At 37.3% G+C, this 12,922-nt stretch overlaps 1 protein-coding gene across 7 annotated transcripts in view; it reads left to right on the top strand.

The window, feature by feature from the left end:
* The window catches only part of LOC111153929 (Rho GTPase activating protein 24), a 501,171-nt gene that overhangs the window by 317,434 nt on the left and 170,815 nt on the right, over positions 1–12,922 (top strand). The window contains exon 1 of one of the 7 annotated variants that reach the window (XM_022513311.1): positions 10,635–10,861. The exons of the other annotated variants lie outside the window; for them this stretch is intronic. The gene's annotated coding sequence lies outside the window, so the exon portion shown is untranslated. Of the gene's footprint in view, positions 1–10,634; positions 10,862–12,922 lie in introns of those variants that run through there. 7 annotated transcript variants of the gene reach the window in all.

The following is a 12,922-nucleotide window of genomic DNA, read 5'->3' as shown; positions in this document are numbered from 1 at the left end:
ATGAAATACTTTATAAAATACTATATAAAGAAATAATCATGTATAGTTAGTTATATTGAGATTCATATATCAAAGTGTTAATGACATAGTCAGTTAAATGCACTGTTCAAGTGAATCATTAAATAAGTATTTCAGGTAAGCCAGAGAATTGCCTTATTTCATTGAAGGCTTAGTCACTTACAAAATGTAACAATGCAACTGAATATATTTATACATGTAGAAGTTTATTTACCATTCTTTGCTTAAGAAACTCTAACTTTTTTTTCAAGTGTATATTTTACTGCAGGACCTCCAGTGATCAGTTCTAACATGTATTATTATTGCATAAAGTTTCAGGCTCACCAAACATTCTGGACAGGCAGTCTTAGAAGAAAAGGAAGCTTTTAGTAGAGTGACAAGGATGGGACTTTTCAAACTAGAGGAGTGATAAGTAGTAAAATGGGTTAGTTCTGGGTTGGGGGGAGAGGGGGCAGATGGCAAAGATAGATTACAAAGAGTGGGGACCACGTGTGTCTAGCTATGGGATTTTTCTTTCTCTCATTTTCCTGTATTCGACCCCTGGCATTAAAATATCAACTCTGGTCCCCAGAAGATATTTTGAAAGTGTATGGTCTTTGGAGTTAAATCCTGATTCATCACCTGCTAGGCATGTAATTTTGGGCAAGCCACTTAAGTTTTTGAGACTCAATTTTCCTCATCTATACCATGAAGATTATAAAGTGAAATAAAATGAGTCTATCTCTCAGGGCTATTGGGAGGACAATAAAAATACAGGTAACATCCTTGGGATATAACCAATGCTCAATTAATTATAGGTGTTATTATTGAAGTTTTTTTTTTTTAATTTCAGCTTTGCCTTTCATATAAATGAATTACCAACTTTGTTAGACAATATCTTCTTGATCTTTAATTTTCAGCACAAAATAGATCTGTGGCTTTGAAAAATGCCCTTACCCTTTATATGATTCAATTTTTTCACACAGGAAATAACAGGGATAATATCCTGAGTCACACTAGAGTTCTGCAAGATTGTGGTGCGAATAGCATGCTATCCTCTTTGTTTTTGAGCATAATTAAAGCAAGGTGCAGGCATACTCATCGTTATGCTTTATAATGTAGCACTGCACAGTCCTCAGCAGCAGCATGGGCTCTGGGGCAGATGACCTATTTCTCTTTATAGCTCCTCACCTAACAAGGCTGAGTGATCCGGGCAAGTCACTTTGCTCTTTTATGCCTCAGTTTATTTGTTTTCTGGACTTCCTTTGCACAATTTAATTTTCCAATGATATGATAGAGAAAATCATTTGTTCTCAAACTCCTATGGCCTCATATTCTAGTGGTGCCCTACTTTCCTAATGTCATAAATAGTCCTAATGAAAATATTAAATTGTTTAGCCACAAGCTGGCTAAACACCAAACTGCATTCTCTCGCCCCAATCAAACTAAAAATGTTTTTAGAGTGTCATTTTTCTTTTAGTTATAGAGCTATAAAATTATTATAACAAACATTCCCTGGAAATTTGAGGTATTGTCACAAGAAGTTAAATGTTCTTAAAATTATTAACGCAGAGAAGAGAGTATGAAGATCCCTCAATCAATACCTCCTCAGTATTTTCATATTCATGAAAGGCTTGGAGCATCTCTCTTCCCACATTAACACTCTGCTATAGGAAACAGGAAAAAAATATATTGTTTAATGAATATCATTAACTTAATAATAAGATAGGAATTTAAACTACATGGCCATTGGCATCTTTTCTAATGCTGAGATCCTGTGATTTTCATGTCTTTCTTGAGAAGTTTATGGGCTATTAAAAATGGCAGCCTCTGCAATGATCTCTAAAAATATAACTAGTGTGGGTCAAAAGACTTTGTCCCAAGATGCTGAGTTGCAAATGCTATAAAATACTTTTTAATAAAATTTTTAAAATTATGAAAATTTTAAAGTTTCTCTTCCCATTAGCAGATATTTTTCCATTATTCCTCATCCTAGAGGTGAATCTACCCCAGAATTTGAGATCTTGAAGTTGGTGAATATAGATGGAGACAGTCTTATACAGAAAGGCTTACTACACAAGGAGGGTACCCTATTACCCCCCATCTCTGCTGCCTCCTATATTCATGCAACTTGATCTTCATGACAAATTTCTAGGTTGTTTCTGCTCTGAAATTTCATTTTTCTAACATTCAAGATATCAGCAGAGTCTGATTGGTTTTATCATTAGAAGAACTTCAAGTAGGTGTCAATAGATCCTTTTAAATATACCACTCCCCCCACCCCGCTTCTAATATGATTGAAACCATAACATTCAGAACTTTCTTAAGAAAGTAAAAATTCTTATAATACAACCTTTCATTCGGGGGCAATAGGGCTCCACTTTCAGCTTCGCTCCCTATGCTGGGTCCTCTTCCTCCTTAGTTAAATCTTCTGTTTCTTTTCTACAGCCAGTTAAAAATGTTTATCGATCCCCCATTGTGGGTAGAGATGTTTATTACCTCCACTATCGCCTGAGCCGATTTGTTCATTCCTAGCCTTGCCCTCTCGCTCAACATGTCACAATAGCCCTCTTCAAACAGATTGTTAGCTGTTACATAGATTCTTTTTTGTTGTTGTTTTAATGGGAAATGGCATGGGACTTTGGAGGAAAGTAGTTACCAAAAGAAATATTTTGAGAACGACTCTTTAGCCGGTTTGAAAAGTTGTGTACCTGCAGAAGCTATTTGGAAATGCTTATGAATTCAGTGTTTTACCGTCATTCCTTTATATTTAGCTTTATGAGTAAATATTGGGATGAACTGATGGTAAAAGCCTTTATGGTCTGTTATTATTTATACTTGCCTACCAACAAAGGTTATGGTGTTCATTTTAAAATCAATGAAAATCAATATAACACCAAAGTTTCAAAATTTAGAACAGGTTAACATATAATGACAGTTCCTTAGATTCTCGGTTTACATGTCATCTCAACATCCACTATCTGGTGGGGAAGTCATTTGACAGGTAAGGAAATTGAGACCTGGGGAGGGAAAGTGATTTGCCCAGGGTTGCTTAGTTGGTAAGTGGCAGAGTTCATCACGAAATTTAAAAAGGAAAATATATAGCAATGACTTAACTGTTGAAAAGTAAAGTGCTGAATTTACGTGGATTTGGTCTTGTCTCTTCTCCAGTTCCTCAAGTGTTATTTCAGCAAACAAATAAACAAACAAATAAGTAAAACAATACAGGTGAATGAATTTCAGACTGAGTTCAAATATTCTTCACTGGCCCTATGACTTCTGTCCACACTGAGGACCCAAGTTGGCCATTTAATTAGCAGACTGATATCTGTTTATTTTCTTATAATCCTGAGTTCTCCACCAACTGGCTCCTAGGTCATAAAAATATATGGAACGTGGACAAAAGTGCAAGGGATGCCTAGGTAATGTCAGCAGTGCAGTCTCAACCCCAAGTGCCCTGCTCACCTCAACGAAATTTGTATTGCCATTACAGAAGAGATCTCTCTAAAACGCGTGCTAAATCAAGATAACTTCTTAGAAGACAATAGATTTTCTTGGTCACGTATATACTTTAGCACTTTTCAAAATAAGCGGTTACCCCCAAATTATAATTACATTGTCATGAATGTATATACATACTACTTATATTTGTACCATATCCATTCTCTATATTTGAGGTTACTTACATACCTGTCATTTCCTCTATCTCCTTTTTTAATATTTTAGAAATGAGTGAGACCAAATCCTCTATATTTTCCTTGTATTATAATACTGGAATATCTAGGATATTTTTATGTGTGCCCACAAATATTTTTTAATGCAAATGGTGAGGGTAATGGTGTTAAAAGTTCTGGAGACTGAATTTTTCCACGATTATAAGCATGGTGACTAGCTTTATAAAGAAATACATTTACAAAAATAATTCCCAAACATACATATATATTTACTTACTTCCTCTCTTTCTCTTTCTTTCTTGCTTTCTCCCTTTCTCCATTCCTTCCTTCCTCTTCCTCATCCTTTCTTTCTTTCTTTCCTTCCTTCTTTATTTCTTTCTTTCTACTACATTGTAGTAATGACCCTTGTAAAACATTAGAAAATGGAAGAAAATCAGGAAGAAAATAAAATTACTATAATCTCAGTATCTAGAGGTAAAAACTATTAACATTGTAATAAAATTTTTCAGATTTTTCTATATTATATATATTACAAAATTCTGATAACATTAAACACACTATTTTCTAATATGCTTTACTCAACAAATGTACCATAAAGCATTAGTAGGTACAGTAGGTGTTGTAAATTTCAGTCACTATTCTATTGTGGCATATATTGAGAAAGAAGAACAAAGCTGAAGGTATCATAATTCCTGATTTCAAGACATACTATAAAGCTGTAGTAATCAAAATAGTATGGTAGTGGCACAAAAACAGACACATAGATCAATAGAATAGGATAGGAATTCCAGAAATAAACCCATGCTTATATGGTCAATTAATCTATAACAAAGGAGATAAAAATACAGTGGAAAAAATACAGTCTTTTGAATAAATTCTGTTGGGAAACCTGGACATCTATATGCAAAATAATGAAACTGGACCACTTTCTTACATCATACACAAAATTAAACGAAAGTGGATTAAAGACTTAAATATAAGACTAAAAGCCATAACACTTCTAAAAGAAAACATAAACAATAAACTCTTGGACATTAATCTTAACAGTATTTTGGGGGGATCTGTCTCCTCAGGTAAGAGAAACAAAATTAAAAATAGACAATTGGGACTACATCAAAATAAAAATCTTCTGCACAGTGAAGGAAACCATCAACAAAAGAAAAAAAAACAAGCTACTGAATGGAAGGAGCTATTTGCAAATGTTATATCTGATAAGAGGGTAATACCTAAAATATATAAAGAACTCACAAAACTCAATACCAAAAAAACAATCTGATGAAAAAATGGGCAAGGACCCGAATAGACAGTTTTTCCAAAGAAGACATACAGATGTCCAACAGACACATGAAAAGATGCTCAACATCACTCACCATCAGGGAAACGTAAATCAAAACCACAATGGGACATCACCTCACACCTGCCAGAATGGCTAGAAAGAAGATAAGAAAGAGCAAGTGTTAACAAGTATGTAGAGAAAAGCGAACTCTTGTGCACTCTTGGTGGGAATGTAAAGTGGTGTAGCCACTACAGAAAAGTGTATGGAGGCTCCTGAGAAATTAAAAGTAGAAGTACTGTATGATCCAGCAATTTTACTTCTTGGTATTTATCTGAAGAAAATGACAATACATATTCAAAAAGACATGTGCACCCCTATATTCACTGCAGCATTATTTACAATAGCCAAGATATGGTAAATAATCTGTCTACCAAGAGATGAATGAATAGATAAATGTGTTATTCCCCCCTTCTCTCTCTCTCTCTATCTCTCACACACAGACACACACACACACACACACACACACACACACACACACACTCCCTGGAATATTGCATAGCCATAAAAAATATTACACAGCCATTTCCAAAAGCATGGATAGATCTAGAGGGTATAATGCTAAGCAAATTAAGTCAGACAGAGAAAAACAAATACAGTATGATTCCCCTTATATATGGAATCTAAAAAACAAAACAGACAAACAAGCAGAAACAGATTCTTAAATACAGAGAACTAACTGGTAGTTGCCAGAGAGGAGGGAGTTGGGAGATTAGATAAAATAGATGAAGGGGATTAAAAGGTACAGATTTCAATTTATAAAATATAATTAGACATGAGAACGAAAAGTAGGACATAGGGAATATAGTAAATAATAATGTAATAACTAAAAAATAATAGTAACTATAAACTCTCTGGAATTCCTTCCCCTCTATTCACAAAGGGAATATTCAGGGTTTTTCCCCCTTTATGCATACTCTTAAGAATTTCTTTTTCAAAAACCTCTTAAATTTATTTAGGAAAGTTTTCAGTAAAACCAGCATAGTGATTCTTCTCAGAGTAGAAAAGGCATTAGTAGGTACATCTTTTGCAGCCAGGAAAAATTACCATCCAATAAAAAGCAAAATTATGTTTAAAAGTATTATAAATTAAGAGGCACCTAGGTGACTCAGTTAGTTAAGTGTCTGACTCTTGATTTTGTCTCAGGTCATGATCTCAGGGTTGTGAAATTGAGCCCTACCTTGGGGTCCATGCTGGGCATGAAGCCTGCTTAAGATTCTCTCTCTCCCCCTCCACCTCCCCTGTCCCTCTCCACTTACTTGAGTCCTCATGCAAGAGAGTGCATGAGCTCCCTCTCTCTCTCTCTTATTCTCTCTTAAAAATACAGATAAACATAAATTAAAAATATAGTAAATTAAGACTGCTTAGGAAGTGTTCAATTTCATGACTTTAACTATATATGGAGTAAGAGACTTCACATATATATCTTTAAGTAACCACACAAAATGCCTGAAATGCTAAAAGTTTACACCTTTCAGATTACCCTATTTTTTTTTCCTAAATGACTTTTAATGTTTTAACAGTGTTTGCTTTCTATGGCTAATAGGTATTATGGGGAGTTGTTTCAAAAGCCTAAGGAAAATAATCAAATTGAAGGGAGTGGCAGGGAAAAATGTGTTAGAAAAATAATTTTTCTCTTTGGTTGCAAATTAGAAACAACTCCATCTGGCTCCTCCATGAACCCAGTTCTACCCTAAGTGGGAGGGTTCCAAGGATTTCAGACCAGACCTTCTTGAGTGGGAGCTGACCACTGCCACGGGACACACCAGGAAGGCGTCATTATCAGGGAAGGCAAGAAGAGCCAAACACAAAGCCAAAGCACCTTGACTTAACTTCCCTCACCTCTGACTAATGGTGACCCATGCTTCTAAATGCTTTCTTCTTCATGCATTTGAACTTTCTTCTTAATAAATGTTTCTAAAACTGGGATCTCCAAATCGAAGAGAAAAGAAAGTTTTGAAATCAAGAAAGTGAAAAAGCAATGTGCTTTTAGTTCCTGCTGTGCAATTAGACCCAGGCAAACACAAGCTGTGCTGTTCAAAGCACAAAATACCTTAATGGGACAGTATAAAAATTTGAAGAAAGTGCCAAAAATTGTGTTTTCATTTGTGTTGTTTCTGACTTGAGAGATAATTGAATCCTTACTGCAGTTCTGTTCTGCTCTGTTCTTTCTTTTCTTTGTTTCTTTGTTTTTTTGTTTTTTTTTTTAAACAATTACGACTTCTTGTTTGTTCATCCTTTCTTCCTTCAGAAATAAAAGGGATTCAGGAAGGAGAGAAAGCAGTCTTTTTACTTTGCCGTATGTTATAATTGTCATTATTGCTTCCCAATGGATTCACTCTTCTTATTTTCCTTCCTCTTTAGTTAAATACGATGGCCTGAGAACACATGGGTTGTGGGGAGTGCCAAAATACAGACTGTAAGCAAAAGTAGCAAGAAAATGACACCAAATAGCTGAAGGTCCTTGGCCTTCTTTTATGTGGTTTGGTACTTTAAAATGCTGTGTTTTAGTTTCATCATTTGGAATTTAACTTGAACAATTGAGTTTAAAGTACCTGCATTTATTCCCCCCCCCCCCACTATTTATTTTGACTTATTCCTAACTTAGTGGTTCTGTTACATTTCGCTCCTCAGTAAAAATACCTAAGACAGATTCTAACTGCAAGACTTCCAAATGTATCCTTTTCTTTCTAAGGCTAGACCTGGGAAAAAGAAGGCTAGTTTTATGAAGGCATTTTGGATGGTGCACTTTGCAGATGGGAATGTTAAAAGCAGAGGCAAGGTATAATTAGACACTGCACTCTCAGAAAGTATTTTGAAAATATGGAAAAGGGAGGTGGAAGGCAGGAGTAGAGGGGACGGTATGAATTGGCTTGCGTGTACATTCTGGCTGGGATGGCCGCTTAGAAAGGGGAGAGCCGAAACAGACACCATGTAGGGCTGCGGTTCAGTCTCTCCCTCTAGCTTTCCAATAAAACTGGTAGAAAGAATCTGGCATTTTATGAACATCCTCAGACCCAGGAGACTGAAAGTTATGACTCTTTCATACTCCAAACTACAGCTGAAAAAAAATGTCTTTCCTGCTACAGTTAATGGTAAGAGATTGCTTTCTTGCAGGGATTCCTCAGGGTCTGGTAATTTAAGCAAACTAAAATGCAATAATGCATTGAGTGTACGTTGAAAAACAGGGAAGTATTCTGCTACAGATGAAGAGTTGTCAATTTGAAGACAGGCAGGAACAAATAAAAAAAAAATTATTGGGGCGCCTGGGTGGCTCAGTGGGTTAAATAAAGCCTCTGCCTTCAGCTCAGGTCATGATCCCAGGGTCCTGGAATCGAGGCCAGCACAGGGCTCTCTGCTCAGCAGGAAGCTTGCTTCCTCCTCTCTCTCTGCCTGCCTCTCTGCCTACTTGTGATCTCTGTCAAATAAATAAATAAAATCTTTAAAAAAAAAAAGAATTATTGGTACATATTAGCACATTTTTTCTTGTATCCTGCAACAGCTTTATTGTTTAAAACTCAAAATGTGTTTTTCTAAAAATTTCTACATCCTTTATGAAAAATAGCTTGTCTAATAAACACCCTCAAGAAGTTTTCTTGGTAATTTGTGTTCTTGCCTTCCCGACCCTCACTATTTAAAAACCAAATGTTACTTCCTTTCTCTTTCTGAGAAAGTTGGAAATAACCAAATTTACTCTGACTATGGGACTCCAGACCATGCAGACCTCGATCATAACTCAAGCTCTGTCACTCACCAGTCCTGTGTGCAGGCTGTTTCATTTCCTCTGGGAAGTGGGAATAGTCATGCCTACCTGGCAGGATTACTATGAGGACTGAGTGAGATACTATCCAGGAACTTCCCAGCCCCGTGTATCTGGAGACAGGCGCTCACATTGTTAGCTCCTTTCTGATTCCCCACTAGTCTCCCTTTTTGGTTCCCCTTACCCCACAACCACCTAATCTCTAAATAATGCATACATAATTGTCTCCAGAACATCAGCCCCCATACCCAAAAGCATCTGTTCCTGAATGAATTCAACACTAAATCTGGCATTGCACCCCAACCTCTCACCATGTTTAATCCCTTTTAGGCACCACCTCTCCCTCTCCCCAAACACTTGAGTACACCAGGACACCAGGTGAGCTGTGAAACCAGCCATCACAGGAGCTGAGCATTTTCTCTCCGGGTTTCAGCGGGTCTGGTTTCATCTCCAAGACCAGATGGAGCTCTGGTTGCTCACAATTAACTGAGTCTGGGCATGCGGTCGCTGCCATCAAGACCCACCACAAGGAGGGGCAGTTCAGTAAAATCTTGAACTCTATTTATAGACCACTTGAAACAAACACTGTCCTGTGAAGCCTAAGGAATCCTCCTTGAGAACACAGAAAGTAATTCACCAGTCCCAGCTCTAATGGCAATTGAAGGGAGGAAAATGCAGGAACTCCGTGTTTTTCCAGTGCTCTACAATTTACAAAGTATTTAGTCCTGCTCATTCTCCCATTTCACCCCGACACTGTTCCAGGAGGTAGATAAGCAAAGGCTAGTAACAGATCCTCATTTTATAGATTACAAAACTGATGTCTAGGAGGTTTAATGAGTTGCTTGAGTTCGTATGGCTGGTGAATTGGGGTGGTTGCAGATGGAGGGGAGAGGAAAGTAATAAACGAAAATTATTTTCAGTTAGTGCAATCAACCTGAACTTCATTTAATATTTATTTACCTATGAGAAAAAAATACACAGTCAAGATAAATAATGTTTCCAAAATGTACTTGCAAGCTTAAAATTGTTCCTTCTCCAATTCTGATAGGAAAACCAAAATATGAGAAATAAACACCTAGAGAGACTCTCCAGGGAAACACTTATAAACACGTTTGTATCTGTCTATAACATATACATACAGAATAATCACATTTTAGGCAAGAAATGCCTTCTTGAAACCTCTCCAAATTAAAATGTGCATATGTCAAGACTCATCTTGAAAAAGATGGTAGGAATTTTTATGAGAAATTTTAATTGATTCTGCCAATCAGCTCTGAATATATACATCCTTACCATCTTTTTTACTATGGGGGTGTTTGCATAATTCCAGTATGTGTACAAAAAGCAAGACTACACTCAACTGCATTAGTTTATGGACCAGAAATGATTTTGCTCTATACAGAATTCTTTTATTTTGATTTTGTCCAATACTTTAATTTTCTAGGACTCCTCTTTATGCCTTGGTGCCTAGAAAGGATATGCAAAAATTTTTTGGCCTGAGAAGTATTCCTGAGCAATTTAGACTAGCTACACTAAAACTGTGTGTGTGTGTGTGTGTGTGTGTGTGTGTGTGTGTGTGTTTCTGTGTGTGTGTATGTGTGTGTCTATGTGTGTGTGTTTGAGAGCCTGAGAGAGATTATGGTTTAAAGAGTACTGCTGGGTTAGCAGATTGGCTCAGTGCCACTGGGGGATTTTCAGATTTACTGCTTCTCTGACTATTGTTGCTGCTCTGATTTATGGATTTCAGAATCTCTTGAAAGGCAAAGTGTCTGGAGTTTAGGGTCTTTCCTTTACAGTCCCTCCAAATCCCGTATACTCTTTTGTGCCCATGTTCACCTTGTGGCGACCTTGCAGGACTCAGCGTTTTTACCTGAGCTCAGTGGCTGGGGAGCCCGCTAGTGCTGGGGAGAGGGCAGTGGTTTCCATTCCTGGGTGATGGAGTCATGGGAGAAACTGCAGAGAACCAACCGAGAGTAGGACCGGAGCCGGGCTCCAATGTGCTTTAAGCGGCTCAGGACCGAGCAGCTGCTCTGTCTCCCAGCCTGCAAGTTGCTGCCTGCATTTGTCACTGACCACTGAAGTGTGTGTTTGTGCAAGGTGAGAGCTGGGTGTTTGCTCGTTAATCTGGAGACAGATCGCCAGGTATTGCTGTTTATTGTGTTTGATAATTTGGGGATGTTGCTATCACCACAAAGCCAGGACCTAGAGCGAGCGTGGTTTTATTTATACCCTCGGTTTCTGTCATGATCCATTCAGTTCTCCACAGCGTCCAAATGGTGGCAACAGATTGGACAGAGTGCCGTCTTACACTGAAATGTGATCAATTTAGTGCCGTTTTCTTGGAGTATTTCCGTAATTGCTGTTGCCAATTGATAGAGCGGTTCATAGACAGAATTCCTGTGCTGATCTGAGAGCATAGGAAAACTGCTTCAGATAAAGATCTGAATTAATATTTCTGGAGTTCTGGCAGAGGTGTATTCTTTGGTTTACCCACATTTTAGTGGTTGAAACTTTGCAGAGAGCCGAGTGCCTTGGGCTCTGATCTGGTGATAAAAGTAACCTTGGAGTTTCTGGGTTTCTGCTTGTCAAAATGAAAACTTTTGCCTGGCCATTGCTGTGTGTAGTGTGTGTGTGTGCACGTGTGCATGCGCATGTGTGATTACAAAAATTCTCAAGACCCAAAAGAAACCCAAATAATACTTTGCTGTATTTTAATGTATTTAGATTAGCCAAATCGGCTTATTAGGCTTTGGTTATCAGCATATTTGAATTTTGGAACTTCACATTTTGAGCACACACACAAGGACAGTACAACTCTAGTGTGCTCTTATCAAGGTGTGTGGGGGCGTGAGGTATGTACTCACTAGGAATCCAAAGGAATCCAAAATGTGTGCTGGGTAAGCGGACAGGCCTTAATCTTGCCTTGCTTTTTGTATGTTAGCTGCCTAACAACCTGTACAAAATATGGAGGAGATACTCTGTATTGTCGTATCTAAAGAAATACACAGATTTGTATATATGAAACACGTGCTCCGGAGAAGGGAAACATGGGATTTTGGTATTGTATAAATAGAGAAACAAAGAAATTCAAAAAGCTATCAAATTTTACAAGGAAAGAAAAAGATAATACATTAAGATGAGGAATAATTATGATGGGATACCGAAAAGTACACCAACTGCTCAAATTTTATGTCTAGTGAAAGAACAGTAGCATATTTAAGGAAATTCAGAGTCAGCAGAAAGGAAGCCAAGAGCAAAAATTCTTAATAAAACATGTTGTCAACCTGTCTCTGAATATACTTGTCTGTCTTAATTAGCTTGAATTCTGTTTCCAAAATTGATAAAGTTAGAATTAAAAAATGCAAATTTTAAAATTAATTTGATTGGTTTCCATTTGGGTAGATTTTTTTGAAACTAATAAAGTATAATAAGTTATATTAAAATGCAGTGAACATTAAAATTGTTCAAAGCACCTCTCAACTAATATGCACTCTCAAAATCATTTGTCCCACTTTTGCCTTATGTCAGTTAAGAAGAGTCTAATATTCTAAGCTAAAATGTCACCTGTTGCTACATACACATGGTCTGCTGAGTTCTTTGGACACTCTCGTCATGGTTTCTTGCTTTCAGACTATGTTAGAGCACCATGGAATGGTGAGCAGAAAACACCTGATTCTAACACTGTCATGCTTTCTATGTGAGTTAAGAGCAGCGATCGTTTTCATTTGACAGATTTGGAACTTGAGGTGTACAAAGAATTGATGATTGGCCTTTCCATTCTAGAACCTATCCTACCCTGGCTTTTCTGCTGCCATAATCCAAACTATGGCTACTTCTTTATTTTTTTAATTAACATGTACTGTATTATTTGCCCCAGGGGAACAGGTCTGTGAATCATCAGTCTTACACATTTCACAGCACTCACCATAGCACATACGCTCCCCAATGTCCATAACCCAACCACCCTCTCCATACCCCCCCACCCCCCAGCAACCCTCAGTTTGTTCTGTGAGATTAAGAGTCTCTTATGGTTTGTCTCCCTCCTGATCCCATCTTGTTTCATTTTTTCCTTCCCTACTCCCCACAACCCTCCCACCTCTCAAATTCCTCATATCAGAGAGATCATATAATTGTCTTTCTCTGATTAACTTATTTCAC

This window comes from Enhydra lutris, unplaced genomic scaffold (genome assembly GCF_002288905.1).
Source record: "Enhydra lutris kenyoni isolate GAN:26980312 unplaced genomic scaffold, ASM228890v2 scaffoldscaffold3, whole genome shotgun sequence".
Lineage (NCBI taxonomy): Eukaryota > Metazoa > Chordata > Mammalia > Carnivora > Mustelidae > Enhydra > Enhydra lutris.
The sequence above is the reverse complement of the archived record's forward strand: the minus strand, read 5'-3'. Positions and strand labels throughout refer to the sequence as shown.